This window comes from Sparus aurata, chromosome 19, assembly GCF_900880675.1.
Source record: "Sparus aurata chromosome 19, fSpaAur1.1, whole genome shotgun sequence".
In the NCBI taxonomy this organism is placed as follows: Eukaryota; Metazoa; Chordata; class Actinopteri; order Spariformes; family Sparidae; genus Sparus; species Sparus aurata.
The window spans coordinates 30,179,627-30,203,001 of NC_044205.1; the positions used below are offsets into that span (position 1 = coordinate 30,179,627).

A 23,375-nucleotide genomic window follows, 5' to 3' on the forward strand; every position below is an offset into this window, starting at 1 on the left:
AATAATCCAACCCTTAGTAACGACCTAGCAACAGAAAGGATTTTCTAGTCCCAGATGATGAACTCTGAGCTGACGTTAATGTTTTATCGTGGTCTCGGAATTTCCCGAACTAAATCAATACTGCACAGATATACAGAAAATGCTTATTTTTATCGCCCAAGTTATAACAAAGATGTTGATTTTTCTTCTTTTATATTTTTTATAAAACGTTTTCACCATGGCTACAATAGTGTCTCTCACACTGAAGGGAAAATAAATAAATAACAGCCGGGCCGTTTGTTTGTTTCAATCACACAACAGACAAGGCGGCAATTTGGGACAGGCGTTTAATTCCTTCCTCTCAATAATCCGGGATGAAAATGTCACAAACTTCTCCAGCTTCTCTGTGAATTCTCTGGCATCCTTCTGGGCAATAGCTGTCTTCTGCAAGTGAAGGCGTTGCGGCGGAGGAAACGATTCAGCCAACCAGCACTCACAGATAACTCCTCATCTCTGCTGTCACTCACGGTGGTAGACATTTGTTTCTCCATCGCCCTGATTATTTTGCGGGACACTCTCTCATGTTTGCTGATAACTCATCCCTGCATGTTTATCTCAGGCTCCTCGCTCGCTCCCAGCCTGGCCCTGTTGCTGTCCTCCTCGGACAGACGCTGAAGAAAATAAATCAAAATGAACAACAAACCGATCCATTTGTAGCCTATTTTTCCGCCGTTTCCTTCTCCAGCCATGGAGATGAATACTCAGACTTGGGGTAGTAGTATTTTGAGTAATGAGTCAGGCGTGCCGTCATGCTGATTTGAGCATGTTCTAAATTTCTTGTTGACCAATCAGATTGCTTGGTTGGAACTACTTGTTGTATAATGAATAATATTCCCTGATAAAAACTAAACTAAAGCTACTTAATCACTTGTTAAATTAATTGTAAATAAAAAGCAAACTGAAAAAGCAGATTAAAATAAAAACTAATGACAACTACAATAACCCTGACACACTCACTCCATTCTTAATTGAGTTGCTCTGTGAATAAATAAATTTAGTTATTTTTGAAAGTAATCTGGGGACTTGATTTTTCCCTGTTTTTTTGTACTTTGTGTAGGTCTTAAATTTTATTCAAAGCTGTCTTAAAAAGGTCTTAAAAAGTCTCAAATTTGACTTGTTCAAACCTGCAGAGAAACTGTATATAGTTATTGGACCAGTGAACTGTAGTTTGAGGTATGATACAGTCATGAAACCTAATAACCACTGATTGTGTGATATTAAAATACATCATCTGTGATGTCATCTACGTATAAAGGGCACAGCATCGTAAAGTAGAGACACATACAGACTTTATATGACCTTTATTACTGACTGAATGAAAAACAGCTTTTCCACTTTATCAGCCGTTTCTAATCATCTTCATGAGCAACAACACAAACCTCTGACAACAACATGAACAGTCTCAATAACCACAGAAGCTTTCTTCTGCTGCTTTGTGCTCTTCAGTTATCGAGTATCTTCACTCAGCTTTTTAATTTGACGTTGTGTAAAAAACCCTTGAAACCTTCCAGCTGGTCGCAGCGGTCGACGCACCATCATCCTGCTTTCTTTGTTGTGAGTTTAGTTGCAGAGTCACCGACACGTGCAGCTCCAGTCGCCGTGGCAACAGTCAAACTTTTTCTTCTCAGAGCCAGTTTGGATTTACTTCCTGCTCTCACAGCATCTCTCTCTCTCTCACTGTGTGTGAACCTCGCTCTCCCTCTGACTCTGAGCTCAGTTTGTTTCAGCAGTGACTCGTCAACAGACAGCAGGACCAGAACTCTCAGCAGGACCGGGACTCTCAGCGGGACCAGGACTCTCAGCAAGACCTGGACTCTCAGCGGGACCGGGACTCTCAGCGGGACCGGGACTCTCAGCAGGACTCTCAGCAGGACTGGGACTCTCAGCAGGACCGGGACTCTCAGCGGGACCGGGACTCTCAGCAGGACCGGGACTCTCAGCGGGACTCTCAGCAGACCTGGTTATTGACTCGGTGCTTCCTGTGAGTCCTGGTTCATTCAACAGGAACTAAATGTGTCTCCACATGTTTTCTGCAGCAGTCAGTGACCTTCCTCATCCTCCTTTATAGGATGACGACACGTTCACACACTACTTCTGAGTTTGTACATTTGAATCAGTGAATGCTGAAGATGTTTCCACTCTCAGATGGCAGATCCTGACTCTCAGCCTCCAGACGAGGTTTCACAGAGGGAACAAGGAGCTGATGTTCCCCCGGCTGGCAGCTCTGAACCTGGGCTGAGTGGATGTGCACCAGGGGCGGTTCTAGGGGGGGGCAGTGCCCCCGTAACTCCAAGTTTGGACCCCCCTGTGGTCCCCCAAACAGGGAGTCTGCATCAATAATACAATGACAGATTTCTTGCAATGATTTTGTTTTGAAGGGAAAAGCAAAAATAAAGTGTCTCAGCAGTTAACTACCCAATCAAAGTTGCTTAAATTGTAAACATTGTTTTGTCTGAATGAGGGATTTATCTCTTTTTCCGGGTTGTATGTGCCCCCTAACAAAAAAGCCGGCCCCAACCTGGCCCCCCCTATTAAAACTGGTCTAGAACCCCCCACTGATGTGCACCTCCCTCAGACACGGAGCTCCAGGCTGGAGGGCAGCGTGTCCAGGACGGTCTGGAGGAGAGGAAGACCAGGAAGAGGAAGGAGGAACAGATAAAGTCTTTACCAAACCCAGAGCTCCTGTGCTTCAGCTCCACAGAGATACAGAGAACACATACAAGACGGTAGGCAGTGGTTCTGACCCAGTGCCTAATCTAGAACCAGTTCTTTGTTCTCATCCCTTAAACTGGTTCCAGAAGAGTGTCAACACGTTGGGGGCGGTGCTATCAGGACAATGGACCAACCAAAACCACTAAAGACCACCATTTTTATAAACCAGAGTAAGTGTCATGTGTTCTGACTCCTGACTGATTTACACAATTTGAATCAACAGTGGTCCGAGCAAACCAGTTCTTAAAAGGTTCACAATCACAACCAGCAAAATTATAAAACATTGTTGGGAAAGATAGTAAAATTACAAGCAGAACTGATGAGAGCAGAACTGGCAATATCTATACTTTCTGTTATTAAAAAAAACAATAAACAGGAGTTTTTCATGTACTGATATATTCAGGAAACAGAGAGGAGCCAAAAACAACTTCAGTAACGTTCTCTGATGATTATAAACGTTAACTACTCCGTATATGTTCAGTAGGTCGACACCAAACCACAGGGTGTGTTTATAATGTTTTCGTGAGTGTTTATGTAATAGAGTTAAAATGCACTTTATCAATCCTTATTTCCAATTTGTATTTGTCAATTTTATTTATCATTTAATGGTTTTTGAGTATGTGTGAATTTCATCGTAATAATTTATTTGAATTTACCGTTATTTTTATTAATGTTACCTGCAGAAATCACTTTGCCAATGTCGCCTTTTCTGTACCGTCTGAGCTTCCGTAGCTCCGACTGACGCTCACAGCGCTTCTTTGCATTGCTGATGGTGAGTTATGTGGAAACTGTTGCTGCGCTATTTTATTGCTTTCTTTGGAAATTGAACCGTTATGTTGTAAACTTTAATGCATCGTGTTCACCGTGAACACAGCTACGTTACCCAGCTGTCTGGTGCTGATTTCACCGCTAATATAAGTTTTATAGATGTTCAACTTTCTGAACGCCATTTGTAACGCAGCAGACCGCCCTGTGTCTTGTAAACAAAGCACCGCTTCGGACGCCGTATCATTAATTTCTCAGTGTAGGTGTATCTGTTATTGTGTCTGCTTGGGAACAGAGGTGCAGAAAAGGAACAGATGACAATTCATGTGTATTATTTTCTTCTGCAGAAAATAAATGCTGGTCCTTGGCTCGTTTTCTTTCATGCCCGACCGAATCCGTTACAGTTATCAGCTGCTGATGTATGTGACGCCGTTACTGTGATGATACATGACAGATAAATATTGAATCTGTCTATAATAACCAGATCCTGACATTTAAATGTGACATCTGTGGGAATGAACAGCACCAACGTCGTTTTTATAAATACAGTTTGATGATCTAAGTATTAATAATAACAATCATGGAGACAAAAAAATAACAATCTCTGCAGATCAAGATAAGAAGCTGCAGCAGTAGTGAGCTGCTTTCTGTTCTGTCAGCAGTGAAGAGATAAACTCCATGACAGAACATTATAACTTATGATAATGTATACAATAACATTTAATAGTAAAAAAAAGTTACTGTACGCTACTTTTATAAATATGCACCATACATACATTTTTAAATTATTATTATTAGTATTATTGTTGTTGTTGTTTTGTTATTGTTATTATTATTATTATTATTATAATTGTTATTTTTCTGCATATTCTTGACTTTGAATGGAAGCAGCTGTAACGCTGCAAGTTCTCGTTGCGGATCAATAATAAGTATTAAGTATTTCTGATTCTGATTAATATATTATGAAGTCAGTTGTTCATATTTAAAGTTAAATTAGGGATGCACGATCCACATTTTTTCACTTACGATCCTGATACCTGAATTTGGATATCTGCCGATACCGATATTATTCCAATACCAGAGCTCTATTTGCTTTAATATTATTATTATCATTAAGGTTGATTTTATGAGGCTGAAATTTACTCCTCTCTACAGGCAAGTGCAACATGTACGTAATTGCATGTATGTCCCAAAAGGCAATTTGAGGTAAGTATAAGGTCAGAAAAGGAAGTCAGATAATCAGGAAATCCTGTTAACAGGAAAAATCCAATCCTGAAGACAAATATGCAACTGTAATGATTTCAAATTGATTGTCAATATTTATTAAATTCCCAAAAACAAAAAATACCTGTCATATTAATACAAATACTTGATACAAATCAAGTAGACGCTACTAAAATACAAAGGGCTGCTTCATCTGATGAGCAGCACAAATTAACGTTGTCTTCTGGGAGTATACCAGAGAGGGAGCTTCTTCCTTCTTCTGAATAACGGCTTTGCAAACATTGCATTTTGCTGTCTTGCTTTGCTGTGATTCCAGTGTAAAATATTTCTACACAGCGGACATGTTGGCTAGCCGCAGTGCTGCCCAATGCTAGCCTGCTAGCTAGCTGCAAACGGTGAAATGGATTTCCTTAACGGGGGCGTGTCTCATAACTCTGTCTCATTGAATCACGCCACCATTCAGGTAATCCATTCTACAGACTAGCTGGCAGGAAACACTTGTGGAGTCATTTCAACAGACAACGTCAAAGGACAGACATGGCTCATGGATCGGAAATCTCCGCAGGTTGGATCGGAAATTTCTGGTCTGTGAATTACGTTGATATCGGACCCGATACCGATACTGGATCGGATCAGCCCCATCCCTAAATTAAATGAAACAAGTTGATAGTATGGTAAACAGACGTCACATTTACATGTCAGGATCTGGTTATTATACACAGATTAAATATTTAACTGTCATGTATCATCAAAGTAACAGCGTAACATACATTAGCAGCTGTGAACACTCATGAAAACATTATAAAACACATCCTGTGGTTTGGAGCCGACCTGTATCCTGAACATATACAGAGTAGTTAATGTTTCTAATCATCAGAGAACGTTACAGATGTTGTTTTTGGTTCCTCTCTGTTTCCTGAATATATCCGTACGTGTGTGAATGTGTAAATGAGACATTAACTTACAGCAATTTGCAGACAGCTGACAGGGGGGGGGGGGAGAGAGAGAGAGAGAGGGAGAGAGAGGAGAGAGAGAGAGAGAGAGAGAGAGAGAGAGAGAGAGAGAGATGCTCCTCGCCGTTAGCCGGGGGGTGGGGTTGGCGCTTTTCTGTTCTATTTAACTTGCTCCTCCGGTGCTCCTGATGGGTTTCCGCAGTTCAGAGTGCTGTTTTCACAATATTAAAAACTCGCCAAATGTGGACTAAAGCAGCGCAAATTTTATTCACCTGCCCAATGTATTTTTTTCCCGCCTGGCGTCAACAAAAGTAGCCCAATTGGGCGGAAAACCGCCCAATCTGGCAACACTGTTTGTAGAAGGAGCTTTATAAAGTTCACTTCATTGACAAATATCAGTTCACAGGGCGGAGCTGCCAAGTCCAAGATGGTGGCGATGGCGACGGCGACGTTTCGCAACCAACCCGCTCAATGAGGCGTCTGTGTATATGGGCATAACTGTTAATGTTTCACCTCTCAGACTGACTTCAGACCAGAACATGAGCCATAGAGTGGTGGAGGAAGAGGAGGATGGAACAGAATCTGTCTCTGAAGAGTGACCGGTCCAAACATAAACCTGCAGACCTCAGTACTGAACCAGAACCCTCCTCCACACAGTAAGAGACTGTTTCTCCTGATGACTGAACTTTAGACATCAGAGGGAGCAGAGATCATCTGAGAGGGAAAATAAAACTCCTAATGTTTTTAAACCATGAGACACATGTTGGATTTTATGAGCTGGACGAGACTTCTGCTTCACAACAATCACTACTCACGTCAATCATTTTAACCTGAAGCTGACCTCATAAATTATAAATGCTATTATAAATATAGTTTTTGCTTGAGAATATTTCATTGTATAATGTAAAATGTTAAAATAAATTGTTGGTTTACAAAAGTTCTGAATACACAACAAGCAAATTTATGTTTTGCATTTTGTTCCCATACTATACTGAAAATGAACCGAACTGTACATATGATGAGTCATGTTAATGTTACCTCTGTACATCTGAAAGTGCTTTATGTAAAATATCTTCTGTTGTTTCCACAGACAGAGAGCAGAGTCTCCAGTCTCCAGCTGTCTGTCTCTGAAGAGTGACTGGTCCAGAGATGAACCTCCAGCCTTCAGTACTGAACCTGGACCCTCCACAAAGTAAGAGACTGTTTCTCCTGATAACCGACCTTTAGACATCAGACAAACATAACTTGTGTCAGAGGAAGGCAGAGATCATATGAGAGGAAAAATGAAACTCCTGATGTTTTTAAACCGACATCTCGAGACACGAGTCGGATTTTATGAGCTGGACGAGACTTCTGCTTCACAGCAATCACTACTCACGTCAATCATTTTAACCTGAAGCTGACGTCATAAATTATAAATGCTATTATAAATATAGTTTTTGCTTGAGAATATTTCATTGTATAATGTATAATGTTACAATAAATTGTTGGTTTACAAAAGTTCTGAATACACAACAATCCGTGTACCCTTCGTTCTATGGTTTTTCCGTTTCAAAACCAAATTAAAATAACAGAAAAACAAGTTTGTTTTTCTGTTATTTTGTTTTAAAACCAGAACGGAAAAACGGAAAAACAGAATAACACAAAATCACACATTTTGTAGCTGTTATTCTGTTTTAAAACAAAAACAGAATAACGTGAAAATTTTGTTTTTTGATTTTTACTGTTTTGTTATTGTGATATTTGGAAAATTCGGATTTAGGAGCGGCAGCGCAGTAATTGTAATTCATGTAATTCACACTGAAAGCTGCGCTGCCGCTCCTAAAGAGACGTGACGGTAGACGTCATGATGATGAGATCGGGGTGTTTCCCCTGCGGTTATTTATCAAAATATACACCAGCAGGTGGTCGAGTGGTTAGAGCGCATGTCATAAACGCAGCCGACCCCGGTTCGATTCTGGCCGGAGGTCCTTTGCTGCATGTCACATCCCCCTCTCTCTCTCCCGTATTTCCTATCTGTCTACTGCTTAATAAATGTGTCTATGCCAGAAAAAATCTTTAAATAAAAAATATACACCTGCGCCCGGCGTTTAAAGGGGACCCTGCGGTTAATTGAAACCCGGCTTTTATTTGGTAATAAATGGTACATTTATACGCTGGAGCAGCGGCGGTGGCCATGCGCATCCGCGATTCATTTACAGCCTGGAGGCGGAGTGCTGTGTGTCTCCTCTCTGCTCTGACTGGACTGCTGCACGAGACTACTTAGAGACTGACCGCCTGTGAGTGCTTTTGGATGGGGGAGGGACTCACGGCAGCACCCGCTGCTCATTGAGCACAGTAACTGCAGAGTGATACGTGCTTCCAAGTCAGAGTCTCCAAACACCAAAAAAGTCTCCAATAACACCAGTAAAAGTCGGTATTTGTCGGTAGGGGAAACACCCCGACGTCATCATCATGACGTCTACCGTCACGTCTCTTTAGGAGCGGCAGCGCAGCTTTCTGTGTGAATTACATGAATTACAATTACTGCGCTGCCGCTCCTAAAGCCGAATTTTCCAAATATCACAATAACAAAACAGTAAAAATCAAAAAACTTAATTTTCACGTTATTCTGTTTTTGTTTTAAAACAGAATAACAGCTACAAAATGTGTGATTTTTTATGTTATTCTGTTTTTCCGTTTTTCCGTTCTGGTTTTAAAACAAAATAACAGAAAAACAAAGTCGTTTTTCTGTTATTTTAATTTGGTTCTGAAACGGAAAAACCAAAGAACGAAGGGTACACGGATTCACAACAAGCAAATGCATGTTTTGCATTTTGTTCCCATACTATACTGAAAATGAACCGAACCGTACATATCGAGGTTCATATCGAATCGTTAAACCCCTAATACATACACATAGAATTTGTTTTTAGTTTTCAGTGTTTGTGTATACTTCCATCACAGATTTGGTCTTAAATTTCATATAACGTGGTATTTAAAAGGTCTTAAAGTCTTGAATTGAACTTGTTAATGTCTGTACACCCTGTAAATGAGAGCAATGCTGCAACATTAACAGGGTGAGGAGGACAAAACACAGCCGAGTGAAGAACCTGTCAGAGTCTGATCAGCTTTATTTGAGATGATATGGATTCATTGAAATATGGATCAGTGCTGTTCCCCTTCTTTTTGTTGGTTGAGCATCAAATCAACCTCAGTCATGAAGTCTAGATGTAGAAACTCTTCACTCTTTAGAATGTGTTTCCTGCTGTAGATAAAATATTGAGAACATGCAGATGGAGAAATAAACATAATGATGAGTCATGTTAATGTTAACTCTGTACATCTGAAAATGCTTTATGTAAAATATCTTCTGTTGTTTCCACAGACAGAGAGCAGAGTCTCCAGTCTCCAGCTGTGTGTCTCAGAAGAGTGACTGGTCCAGGGATGAACCTCCAGCCTTCAGTACTGAACCTGGACCCACCACAAAGTAAGAGACTGTTTCTCCTGATAACTGACCTTTAGACATCAGACAAACATAACTTGTGTCAGAGGAAGGCAGAGATCATCTGAGAGGAAAAATAAAACTCCTGATGTTTTTAAACCGACATCTCGAGACACGAGTCGGATTTTATGAGCTGGACGAGACTTCTGCTTCACAACAATCGCTACTCACGTCAACCACTTTCACCTGAAGCTGACGTCATAAATGATAAATGCTAACAGGAAGCCCAGCTAATGAGCCGAGATCTGTTTATGCGTTGAATATATACATTTAGGGCATTTAGCAGACGCTTTTGTCCAAAGCGACGTACAATAACTACATTTGTCACAAGAGAGAAACCACGACATCACCGTCGATGAAGCAAAAACAAAATATAGAAACAATTGTCAAGCCCTCATCTGAGAATCATAACTGCTATTTGTCAAAGATTCTTTAAGTGCATAAGTGCTAACTATACGAACATACAAGTGCAAACATTTTTTTTTGTTTGTTTTTTTTTGGGGGGGGGGTGTCGAAGGAGTCATGCTATGCGAGGTTGAGATGAAATCTGGACAAATGACTCTGCTGTCCTGACTTTGATCGGGAGGTTGTTCCACCACCGAGGTGCCAAAACAGAGAAGAGTCGCAACTTCGCTGCGTGGGCGCAGCCAGCCGATGTAGGATAGTGAAGTGCTCTCACTGGAGCGTGTGGTCTGACCAGTGTTTGGAGGTAAACGGGTGCAGTTCCAGTGATGGTCTTGAAGGCCAGCACCATCGTCTTGAATTGGATGTGGGCCACAACAGGAAACAAGTGGAGATCATGGAGGAGGCGAGTCACATGGGGGGATTTGGGTAGATTGAAAACGAGGCACGCTGCAGCGTTCTGGATACGCTGCAGTGTTTTGGTCACAGAGGCTGAGAGTCCAGCCAAGAGGGAGTTGCAGTAGTCCAGGCGGGAGATGAGCAACACTTGGACCAGGTGTTGCGCTGTGTCTTTTGTGAGCAAAGACCGGATCCCGCGGATGTTGTAGAGGGCAAATCTGCAGGATTGGCCACAGCAGTGATGTTGAGGGTGCAGGACAGTCCATCGTCGAGGATTATGCCCAGGTTCCTCACCGTCGATGAAGGCAATACTGTGACGTCCTCGACAGTGACTGACAGGTCCATGTGAGGGCAGTCTGTCCCAGGATGAAGAGGAGTTCAGTTTTACAAAAGTTGAGTTTGAGGTGATGTGCAACTGTCCAAGCAGAGATGTCTGCAGACATTCAGAGATGAGCGTCACAACGTGGGTGTTGGAGGAGGATGAGGGGAAAGAGAGGAACAGTTGAGTGTCATCATCATAACAGTGGCCAGAGAATCCATGCGATGTGACTGCAGAGTCTCGTGATCTAGTGTATAGTGAAAACAGAAGCAGTCCTAATACTGAGCCTTGTGGGACACCAGTTTCCAGAAGGCAGGGTTTGAACAAGGAGCCATTCCCTGTGACCTGAAACGTGCAATTTGTCAGGTATGATGTGAACCAGGTTAGAGCTGAGTCAGCAATGTTAAGCAGACGAGAGGGCAGCTGGAGTGGCAGTGTTTTCTGGGGTGATCCAGGTCTCAGCGAAGGCCAGGAAGTGGAGAGTCTGCAGGGAAGCACAGGCTGAAATGCTGTCTGCCCTCTTAACTGCAGAATGGCAGTTCCATGGCCCCCCCAGTACTTCAAGGCCTTACCCCCGTAAGGTCGCCGGTGCCTCTCATGGCAGCAATCCCCGAACCCGGTGGTGGACTCCGGAAATAAGGGATACTGTCAAGATGAAAAAGGAGTCCTATCAAGCCTGGTTGGCTTGGGAGACTCCTGAGGCAGCTGACGAGCACCAGCAGGCCAAGCATGCAGCAGCACGGGCGGTCGCGGAAGCAAAAACTCGGGTCTGAGAAAAGTTCAGGGAGGCCATGGAGGAGGAATACTGGTCCGCCTCGAAGAAATTCTGGCAAACCATCCGGTGTCCCAGGAGGGGGAAGCAGTCCTCCACCAACACTGTTTTACGCTGGAGGTGGGGAGCTGTTGACCTCGACTGGGGACATTGTCGGGCGGTGGAAGGAATACTTCGAGGATCTCCTCAATCCCACTGACACACCTTCCATAGAGGAAGCAGAGGCTGGGGACTCAGAGGTTGACTCATTTATCACTCAAGCCTTAGTCACTGAGGTAGTTCAGAAGCTCCTCAGTGGCAAGGCACCGGGGGTGGGTGAGATCCGTCCTGAGTACCTCAAGTCTCTGGATGTTGTGGGGCTGTCTTGGCTGACACGCCTCTACAGCATCGCGTGGCAGTTGGGGACAGTGCCTCTGGACTGGCAGACCGGGACGGTGGTCCCTCTATTCAAAAAGGGGGACCGGAGGGTGTGTTCCAACTATCGGGGGATCACTCCCCTCAGCCTCCCTGGGAAAGTCTATTCCAGGGTACTGGAGAGGAGAATTTGGCCGATAGTCGAACCTCAGATTCAGGAGGAACTGTGCAGTTTTCGTCCTGGCCGCGGAACACCAGACCAGCTCTATACCCTCCGTAGGGTGCCCAAGGGTTCATGGGAGTTTGCCCAACCAGTCCACATGTGTTTTGTGGACTTGGAAAAAGCATTCGATCGTGTCCCTCATGATATTCTGTGGGAGTGCTCTGGGAGTACGGGGTCGGAGGCCCTCTGCTAAGGGCTGTACGGTCCCTGTACGAACGGAGCAGAAGCTGATTCGCATTGCCGGCAGTAAGTCAGACCTGTCCCAGTGCATGTTGGACCCCCGGCAGGGCTGCCGTTTGTCACCGGTTCTGTTCATTATTTTCATGGACAGAATTGTTGTATCAGTCTGTCATGGTGGCGATTTACCGGTCAATCTACGTTCCTACCCTCACCTATGGTCATGAACTTTGGGTCATGACCGAAAGAATAAGATCCCAGATACAAGTGGCCTAAATGAGTTTTCTCTGCAGGGTGGCGGGGCGCTCCCTTAGAGATAGGGTGAGGAGCTCAGTCACCCGGGAGGAGCTCAGAGTAGAGCCGCTGTTCCTCCACATCGAGAGGAGCCAGCTGAGGTGGCTCGGGCATCTATATCGGATGCCCCCGGGACGCCTCCCTTGGGAGATGTTCCTGGCATGTCCCGCCGGGAGAAGACCCTGAGGAAGACCCAGGACACGCTGGAGTGACTATGTTGCTCGGTTGGCCTGGGAACGTCTTGGGATCCTCCCGGAAGAGCTGGAGGGAGTGTCCTCTGGAGAGGGAAGTCTGGGTGTCTCTGCTCAGGCAGCTACCCCCGCGAACCGGCCCCGGATAATGCGGAAGAAAATGGATGGATGGATGGATGCATGGGCTATGTTTTCATCAAAGGATGCAGGCAGTCAGATATAAATATGAACTCCCTTTGTATTTGATGTGCTCTGAGTAAGCACAAACATCAGAAAAACTAGAACCACAAGTTTATGTAGTGCTGTTTACTCTTTAATATGTTAATTGACATATGAAATATGTTATACTGATTTAAATTTTTACCATTACCTTGATTGACCAAGCCTACCTGTGTTTGAATTGACATTTGACACTTTCATTTATTTTCAAAATTGAAATCCTTATTCGTTTTTGACCCATTTGCAAAACTACATCCAGTTAGCCAAGCCTTCCTGTCGTACTAATTCAGAGAGAAGCTCCTTTGGTACACTTTACCTTTCTCATGTGTCTGTTTTGTTAAATTCAAAACAGGAAGTGGGTGGGGAGGAAATTCCTTTGTAATGAGAGCCAGATCTGTGCTGACTCTCCCTGCTGGCCACATTTCCTTCAGAGCACTGCCTTCAATGCATTGTTCACATCTGCTCACTGACAGTCCAGAAAGATGCTTAAGACTCTACAGTGAATGGAGTTGCATGAACATTGGACATTTTCATTTGATCTTCCACACAGGACTATCAAATATAAAGAATCGAATGAACGATGCCTTCTAATCATCAAATCACTCTAGCCTTTCCCATATTGGACAACACAATTAGTAAAAGACTGGCTGTTCCTCAAATATTACTGAAACCACTGTGAAAGCAATACGTGTTTTATACTGACACTGCAGGATTTTAACCTAAATAAGGCACAATGAAAGATCAATAGAGGAAATATGTGAGCAGCATTAGCCAGTGGGAGTGCTCCGTACCATGCTTAAGCACAATACATTTTCTTTGCCTTGGCATGATTGGAAAAGTTTTGCTTCAGACACAGTTGCTCAAGCACAAGCAGGGGGATGCAATATGGACAAATTATAATCATGCCTATTATGCCTTGCATAATTAAGAAATCCAGGAATGTGAGACGGCAGTCTATGACTAAACGACACAAAATAAGCCACAAAACAGTCGGTAAACTTACGGTTATGCTAATATTTATACACAAATTCATATAATCAGTATAATAACTACACGCATTACATTTAGAAACCATTTGGTCACTTTAACATCATTTATTGGTTTAAATTGGTTGCACAACCTGACAAATATTGGTTGTACCACCTGACAACATTAGTTATGACATGAAATATGCTGGAAAAAAATGCATTTTCATTCAAATAGTAACATGTGTTTTAGCCATTAGTCTTTAAGTTTTCTTAAATAGAGATTTAAACCTAACCCTAACCCATCAAAAAAACTTCAGATAAGATTACATTTGATACAACACTACAACAATATAACACTATTCTAAATGGCAACAATTTGTCACAGGGGGGTTTAGAGGAGAAAACTAAAAGGTGGACCCAATGCAGTTACTCAGACAGGAGGCAGGATTGGGGGAAACAAAAGCAAGCTTTATTGAACAAAAGCCGAAATCTACAAACACCAAGAAGCACGAAATAAAATAACTCCAAAGACAAAAAAAACAAAGTAGCAAATAAGACAGTTCAACAAAGTACAAAGAACAAGTGTAGGAGACACTACTTTGATAAAAAGGGATAATTAATTACTGGTAATTAATTAATTACTGGTAATCAACTAGGCCTCACACGGGGCACCACAAATTTGTAGGACATGTAGGTATGCTATGCGGGCCTCTCATGGACGGCACCATAGATATAAATGTAAGGGACTATCACTGCTTGATAATCAAGGTCATTAATCACTGGTGATTAATTTTACACTCGTAGAAGGGGCACCACCTCCATTGTTTGATTTACTAGAATAGGCTGGAGGGAACTATTCCAAACATCTAACTGCACAAGTTTGGCTTGGACAGCTAGAGTATCAATCTCAATATTCTGAAGCAGTGAATTCTTTGCACGTATCCATCGATTCTCCACATTAAATCGAGTTCCAGACAAAAACAAATGATTATATATGTTTATTGACTAAATAATTTGGGGTAACATAAATGAACTGACAATTTTAGACGAACAACAAATAACAGAAAAGGTAAAGAATGTAATAAGCAAAGTAATAAAGTTATGTGACCGTCGGCAGATGGTAAAGTTAAAGGGTCGGGTTTTTATATATTAAATATTACGGGAGTAATCTTTTAATACTAACGAGAAAAAAAATAAATTCATAGGATAGAAGTTAGAGCTTTAGACAGAAGTCAGAACCTGAGACAGAGGTCAGAACTTTAGACAGAAGTCAGAACTTTAGACACCACTCATTCTCACGTGTGTGGATCCAGCTGTATGAAGACGTTCAGCCTGTTTTGTCTGGGCGTCAGGAGGCACTGAAGCTTGGTCTCTTTGAGAGTTCTGGGTTGGACCACGGCACGGCGCGTCGGTCCAGTAGCCAGAGGGAATGCCGGTACTCTGTTGAGGAACTCTTGGTTCGAAGGCCCAGCGGAGTTTTCGCCTTGGGAGCGCTGGGGGCAGAGTTGATCTCAGCTGGGAACAAAGTCTCTTTTGTGGAGACTCCTTGCACGGCTTCTGAGGCAGACGATGGACTGCAATGTTCTTCATCAGATGATCACAGTCTTGAAAAAAGACTTTTCTTTGATGTTTCAAGGTGGTTCTCAAGTTCTGATCCTTTCACTAATTCAACTTCTTCTGGATCAGGCGGTGATACTTTAACGTTATATTAAAATCAAATCAAAAGTCAAAAAAGAAAAGAATTTGTTCTATTAAAGACTTGGATAAAAGTAGAGTACTTTAAGTAGTTATTCAATTCGCTTTCTTAGAGCTTGTTGCAAAAATAAAAGTAAAGATTACTTTAAAAATAAAAATAAGAATAAAAAGCAAAGAAGTGAAGAGAAGAGAAGAGAAGAGAAGAGAAGAGAAGAGAGAAGAAGAAGAAGTCAGGAGAAGAAACAGGGGGGCAAGAGAGCCCGGAGAAGAAACTCAAAGTCCTGACTGAAGTCAGGACCCGAAAGTGAGAGCGAGCGTCAGCATGAGAGAAGAAATGTGCAGAGCATCTTCTCTGTTTTTATGACCTGCAGCAGACACACCGAGAACAGGGGTGGGGCTGGCTGACAATACTCCTTCTGTGTTTGGAGTTGTGACCCACGACACTTTAATTCAAATAAACTGTATTGCCTTAATGTTTCAAAATCGTGTTTTAACTTCCAAAAAACTTTACCATCTTATAAGTCGAATTTTTGTCTTCGTTAAAAGATGTAACATGGTTATGATCCAAGAATGAAAGAATTAAAAACATGATTAAGGCATAAAACAATAGTATACAACATAAACCATAAAGCATATAATACACAGTAGGACCAAGGACTTATACATATTCCTTGTAGTTCTATCTTAAGAAAACATCAGACATTTAACTGGTAAATAACACAAGCATTACACACAAAGAGGATCATGATATGCAAGTCTGTGCCCATCGCAAAGGTGGGGGCTGGTTTCTTTCAAACCCCAAATTCATTAAGTAATAAACTTCATTTGGGCTTGACAATAACATGGAAAATATCTACTGTATGACTTTCTTGGCTATTACGGAATCTGATAAAATTAAGAAGATGAAATTGTAGTTAATAGTTATTCAGAACATATTTAAATGTGGATGAGTATAGGATTGGGATGCAGCAAAGATTGGAATGTCACAGACAGGGTCGTAAAACGCTTTGGCCTGTGAGGGGGGAGGACTGGGTCAACTTAACCCAACCAACATCAACCCCCACTTCTTGTCATCTGATGTGGAGAGAGAGAGGACTCTATTGTATTTAGTTGTTAAAATTAATAACAAAACGTCTCCAATGATCTGTTTATAGCGAGAGCAACACACCGTCCTAATCTATAGGGAGAAGAGGCCATAGTTTGGCCTGAGGAAGAAGGACTTCATCTTCTTTGTGAGGGGGGAGAAGAGGCAAATATTCAGTCAAACAGATATGCTTTGTTTGTTAAATTAGTCTTGTCTTGTGGTTGAGAGGTCAGAGGTCAGAGGACGCAGAAAGGGAGCAGAGCCTCGTGATGGAGACATAAGGGCTGGTGTTCCTACACAAGGCAAAGTACAAATCAAAAATCAAAGTTCAAATCAAACATGGGAAAACCAGAACTCACAATCCAAAAAACACATACCACTGGAGACATTAGGAACTCTGGAAGAACATCACACCGACAGCTGCAAGGAACGGACAAAGAGTGAAGGGGAAGCGAAGACTTTAATACAGAGACACGCTGATGAGGGGACGAGGAGCAGGTGAGGAGAGAGAGGAGGGAGGAGACCAGGTGAGGTAACGAGGGGGGAAGCACAGAGGGGAAAACACTGACAGACAGAGGGAGACATACTGCAACAAGGGGAATACACAGGAGACACTGAAAGGAGAAGAGACACAAGACACAGTACCAAGATATCAAAAAATAACACAAAATGAACCATGACACACTTAAGTATCTTTTAACAAAATCGGAACATTTTCAAATGTTGGGTCAACATTGGTAGACAATATCTCATCTCAGTTTTGTGTATTAACGTATTCCCAGTCTGAATGCATTAGCCGTGTGTGCTGTGAATTGAGAGGCTCTGACTCTGCAATCACTTTGAGCACTTCAGCTGCGTAGAAAAAAATGATGTCAGCACGATGGGGCCAAGTGAATGCATTTTTCCTCCCAGTTGCTGCATGCAGCTCACCTCAATCTCTCAATCAATGACCTGCCCCACAAATGGCTGACCTTCATAAATCACCATGATAAACTTTCCATTTAGATCACTGCTCTCATGGATACTGGCCCGGGCACTAGCTGTTTGGAGGTTGACCATTATGGGATTGTGGCATTAACAGATATTTGGTCTGCTACAGAAGCAGGAGATCTCTCTGTGCATGACTGTCCCTGGTTCAGTGGAGATAACTTGGTGCAGCGTAGGAGGCACAACCTCAGGGACCGCTTCATCAAATCTTCTGATGTCACCCACAAGGACTTGACATCAGATTTCCTCTCTGTTAGGAGGTTGTAAAAATCTTCTGGGGTCTGGTCATCTTCACCCCTTTGGACAGCAGAGTCAGCAGTGCGCTTCACTGCACCGCCTTTTCCATGGGACTTCTCTGAGAAGGAGAGGAAGGGAATGGTGCTGAGCAAATAAAAATTATTATTATTGCGGTATTGGGTGACTGGACCATCACTCATCACATGTAGAATTGTAGGAGATGGATTGGATTCTTCATTACTTCCCTCAGCACTGGCTCCAAATGGGCCCACACAGCTCTCCCATCATGCCGAAGGGATGCAGAGATGGTTGCATAGGACTGTGAGCCTGCTGCTGTATAAGCCACACATGTGTGGACTGTGGCCTGCTTCGACTCCCTCCAAAATGAAAAGCCTGCACCTCACTGTTAAGTTTGCCAGAGAAATTCTCTGAAAAGTCCACATGAAGGACAATTTCATCTTTTCTTAGGCTTTCTTTTAAAGCCCTGCACTCTTTGGCTTGGTGCAACCAGTTGTAGTGGTGTTTGGCTAGGCTGTCGAACTTCTGATTGAAAATGTTCAACAGTTCAGCAAATGTTCCAGTTTGTGTTTCTTTTATAAAATTCATGTATGTTTTTGGCCCCTCTAACACAGATTTTCTGATACACTGATGCCATGCCATGGTCTCTTCTGCCTGTGGTATTGGAATTTCAACCTCATTATAACAGCATTTGGGCCAGACTTGATACATGCGTGTCTTGTTGTCTGGACTGCATACAATAGAAGACAACAGCTGAGACATGCTGGTAGTTTTCAGGAGACCTTTCTGGTGCAGTTTTTCAGTCAAGAGTTTGACATTCTCGTGGTCTTAGCACGCACATGTGCTTCTGTCTGATAATTTTGGCTGCGTCACAAAAAATGGACAATATTGAACAAACTGTCTGTAATACAGCCTGTGAGACTTTTGCACTTCAGAATTATACTGCAAGTGGAGTTCAGTGAGGGGTTTAACTAATACACCTCTCTGTTGTTTGTTTTTGTTTTTGTGACTGTGTCCTTTCTCCCTGGCAGTAAGCAACTGTTGTTCTCATCTCGACAGAGGAAGTCTACAACTCTTTCCATTCTCTGGATGGCCACTGGACTTGATCTGTCTCCTTCAGTAGATTTAGCCTTTTGCTTTTCAGCCTTCATTTTCTTTAATCTTTCTATTCGTTTTCTTAACTTTTCAGACTTTTGTAAGCTTCTACTTCTCGTTTCATTTTTTGCATTTTCCTGCACAACTTTGCTTTCTCTCTTTTCCATCTACTGCATGCTTTTCTTTGTGGTGTTGAAGATGCATTAGGTGTCTAGACTGACAATATCATCCTTGTTGGTGGGGTTAGGTTCAAGCTCTGCTGGGGGTTCTATTGACTCTGGTGTGAAATTCAAGATTTCCTCCATGGCACTTTCCCTGTCCCTGTGCTTTCTCTGATCTTGTCTCCACTATTGCCTCATTTTTTCCTTTTCTTGCTTTGACAGTTGGCTGATGGGGGGCTTCACAATTTTTCTCTCTCTCCTTCTCCTCTGATAACTATAAAACACAAGAACTAATAAACTGACAAATTCCCATTTAAGAATCTGAAAGTTCTAATATGATAATAATGACATTGAAATTAACTGTTGTTTCTAGATGTATCACCTCTCTTTTCTTTTTGCAAGATATAGATAGATAGATACATTGTGTATATATACAGTGTACAGTGTGCTATAAACAATAAACAATGATAATATATACAACAAAACAAAATATGCAAAATATACTATAACAATAATAATATATACAACAAAACAGTAGAGAGACCAGAGTTCTCTGTCAGACAGAGGTGAGAGAGTTGTTGTATAAAGTGATGGCTTGTGGCAGGAAAGATTTCCTGTATCTATTGCTATGGCAGCGAAGCTGAAGCAGCCTTCCCTTCCCTTCCCTTGCAGCTAAATCATTGTAAATGCGTGCCCTGTGTTGTGCTGATTTTTCTTTAGTTGACAGTGGCATCTAAAATGTACAAATTATCATGTAAAATGTTTTAAAGTGTGTAATATTTTTAAATGTAAAACTAGTAAACATTTTAGAAGTGTCATGAATAATCTTTAAATAGCATTATATATTGACATTCCTTGCAGTTGTGCTACCTGACTGTTGCAACTAATCTCAAATTAAACAGGCTTCTGTTTGGATGCTAGTATTAGCTTCTACCCTTGTCATGAAGTTCAAACAGACCACTTTTTTAAAAAAATAAAGGGTTTTATGATAAAAGAACATTTTTTTATCAGTAATTTGACAGAGGTCTACAAAACTTTTAACTTAGTCCCAAGGGTCACTTGGGGTCCTCTGACTGATGCAACATCCTGTTTACAGCTATTGTCTCTATACTTCAAAATAAAAGTCCAATGTTTACGGTTGCGCCACCCTGACATTTAGGAAATGTAAACTGCTGGACAAAAGTTTTGCAGCTTTAAAACTATTTATATTAGAAAAAATATATCCAAAAGACTTCAAACATAAAATAATGCCAGAGTATATTATTTTGAATTTATCATTATTAAAATAACATTTTTAATAGTTTTCTTAGTCTGCTCACTTGCTCGGACAGTTGCACCACCTGACATCTTAGGGGTTTGAGAAGCCAAAACATAAAAGAATATAATTATTTGAATTTATTGAAAAATTTATGAAAATAAATAGGTTTTATAGAATAAAGTGATAGATGTCATGAATAGATTAAATTATGTTTTATAAAAAATATGGACTCGGACACAGAAATATGCATGTCATGTCACTGACCCATACTCAACTAGCTTGGCTCATTGTGAAATTACCTGGGCTTTGGTTTCGTGGTAAAGTGCAGGTGTAACCTTTTCTGTGAAGTAGCTGCGTGACGGGAGCTTTTATTGCGGCTCCAGTGTCTTCAACAGGTGATGAAACCCGGTGTTGTTAACAACAGAATAAGGTCGTAGATCCTTAGCTATAAAAGCTGCCACAGATTGGGTTCATCTCTTCCCTTTCTCCATGTTGGGTGGCAGAGTTGGCAGCGTGGCATCAGTTTTTGGCTGGGCTGGGTCTGCTGTCTCTTTGGCAGCCGCTAACATTGACTGTAGCCTCTCTGAGACAAAATGGCTAACGTGGTTTGTCAAGTTAGCGGTATTCCCGAGGTATTTGATTTTTGTGTGACACAATAGTGATGGGAATTCTTAGGAGTCTGGGAGTTCTTATGGCTCGCCTCACTAAAAAGAGCCAGCTCTTTCGGCTCCCAAGTGGCTCCTCAGATTTTTTTGTTGCTTTAATTAATTTATTACCAAAAATAATGAAACATGGTGTGTAAAATGACTTACTAATGTACATTATATCAAATGTTTATTATTTATATGGCTTATTATGCTCAACATAGAACAGAATGCTACAAAAAATACATTTTAAAGTACATAGCCTTTTGCACAAACTGTGTCATAGAGCTGTGGGTTGTAGGTGGTTGTGGTGGTGTACTGTAGACACTGTAGACGCTGCAGCAGCAGCAACAGTTGCAGTAGACAAACTGGCACCTTCATTAGCAGCAGGTTCACTTGCTTGTTTTATTTCTTCCAACTGCACTGATGGATGAACAGTTCAAATGTGCCTGTGCAGGTTATTTGTAGAGCCTGCTACAGATGAGATTTTAACCTTGCATACACTACACTTAATTTTACCGTGTTTCCTGCCGTCACTCATTTTCTCACCTTTCCAGCGTGTTGTCTCTGTAGCGTCTGCTCTCTCTCTCTCTCTCTCTCTCTCTCTCGCTCTCTCTCTCTGTGTGCTGTGTCTGTAAGCCCTGCCCCTCCTGTTAAAATGTGTCCACGATGACCTGAATGGGAGTGGTTTCTGCTCCACATCCAATTTCACATGACCTGAAGTTATCGCGGGAGCAATAACTATTTACGGTGTGCGCCCTTAAATTTTGTGATTGCGCTCCTAAAATTTTCAGTTAGGGGCCACTGTGCTCCTAGTAAAAAAAGTTAGTCTGGAGCCCTGCCATCACTGGTTTGGTCTTAAATTTCATATAACATGGTATGTAAAAGGTCTTTAAGTCTTGAATTGAACTTGTTAATGTTTGTACACCCTGTAAACGAGAGCAATGCTGCAACATTAGCATGGGTGAGGAGGACAAAACACAGCCGAGTGAAGAACCTGTCAGAGTCTGATCAGCTTTATTTGAGATTATATGGATCCATTGAAATATTGATCAGTGCTGTTCCCCTTCTTTCTGTTGGTTGAGCATCAAATCAACCTCAGTCATGTAGTCTACATGTAGAAACTCTTCACTCTTAAGAAAATGTTTCCAGCTGTAGATAAAGTGTTGAGAACATGCAGATGGAGAAATAAACATAATGATGAGTCATGTTAATGTTACCTCTGTACATCTGAAAATGCTTTATGTAAAATATCTTCTGTTGTTTCCACAGACAGAGAGCAGAGTCTCTAGTCTCCAGCCGTCTGTCTCTGAAGAGTGACTGGTCCAGAGATGAACCTCCAGCCTTCAGTACTGAACCTGGACCCTCCGCCACAAAGTAAAAAGACTACCATGTTTTTAATCACCAAACTGTCAGTAACAGTAATGTATGCATTTAGAACTGCACATTGACATGAAATAAATACCAACATGTTGGTGTTTGCAGAGTTCAGTACACCAGACGGAGAGCAGAGTCTCCAGTCTCCAGCTGTGCGTCTCTGAAGAGTGACTGGTCCAGAGATGAACCTCCAGCCTTCAGTACTGAACCAGAACCCTCAGACACAAAGTAAGAGACTGTTTCTCCTGATAACTGACCTGAAAATGATTCAGTTTCTAGATGTTTTCTAATGATAGACATTTGTTTTTGTAATGACAACAGTGTCTTTATTAATCAGTCACTAGAGATGTCCTGATGAATCAGTTTAAACCCTGATCTGTTCCCGACCCCTTATATTAACCTAAATGTTGATTTAATATGTGTCTGACACACTGAAATAACAGCAGTAGCTGCTAAATTTGGCACAACTTATGTTTTACCTGCAACGTGAACCAAGAGCAGGTTCAAGGTTCAGATTTATTGTCATGCAACATGACAGAATTTGTTGTAAGTTGTAATTGTACTCCTAAAAGTGACGTGACACGATCAGCTGGTCTCACTTTGTTCACCTTGTTGGAACGACTCTGTCTACTTGGATTTCCAGATGCTGCACTGTGGACTCGTCAGTGCTGCAACACTAGAGGAGAGGAGTAAAGAAAGGCAATAGATTCATGAAGGTCCTCAGTAGAGTACATGAAGTGATCCAGTAATGAACCTGGACCCTCAGACAGAAACAGTCATCAGAGATGGTTTCCACTTTAAGCTAACCTGATGAAGATTCACTGTTTCATGTTTCCTATTCAAAGGCTCAAAATATGTAAAGAAAGGGTGGAAACATGCAGTTTTCACTGCAGCTGAGAACAGAAATACTGAAAAACTCAAATCTACATATTTCAGTCAGCCTCAGACTGTTGAATCTCCTTAATCTAAATGCCGCATGTTCTTCTTCTAGTGTTGAACTGAAACCTCTACAGCAGTGAAAAGATTAATTATGAAGATGAATTTGCTGAGACATGAATAATCTTTGTTTAGGCTAATTATTTATCTTTTGCCTGTAAATCCAGCTAGATTTGGGCCCGATCTAATCTAATATCATCATTGAGTCCTGATACTGATATTATTACTTATCACATATTAAACTGTTGTCATCTTTCCTCGTACTGATACAGATTCCAAAGTCTTGAGTGTTTCTTTAAAATAGAGAGATTGTCTCTCATATCCAGACAATGATTGACATCTCTAAAGCTGATGATATTTGATTAGAAAGTGAATTAAAAATATATCA

General features: G+C 41.7%; 1 protein-coding gene across 1 annotated transcript in view; it reads left to right on the forward strand.

Annotated features, from left to right (window-relative positions):
* Positions 1–23,375, forward strand: part of LOC115569868 (uncharacterized) — a 207,558-nt gene that overhangs the window by 131,701 nt on the left and 52,482 nt on the right.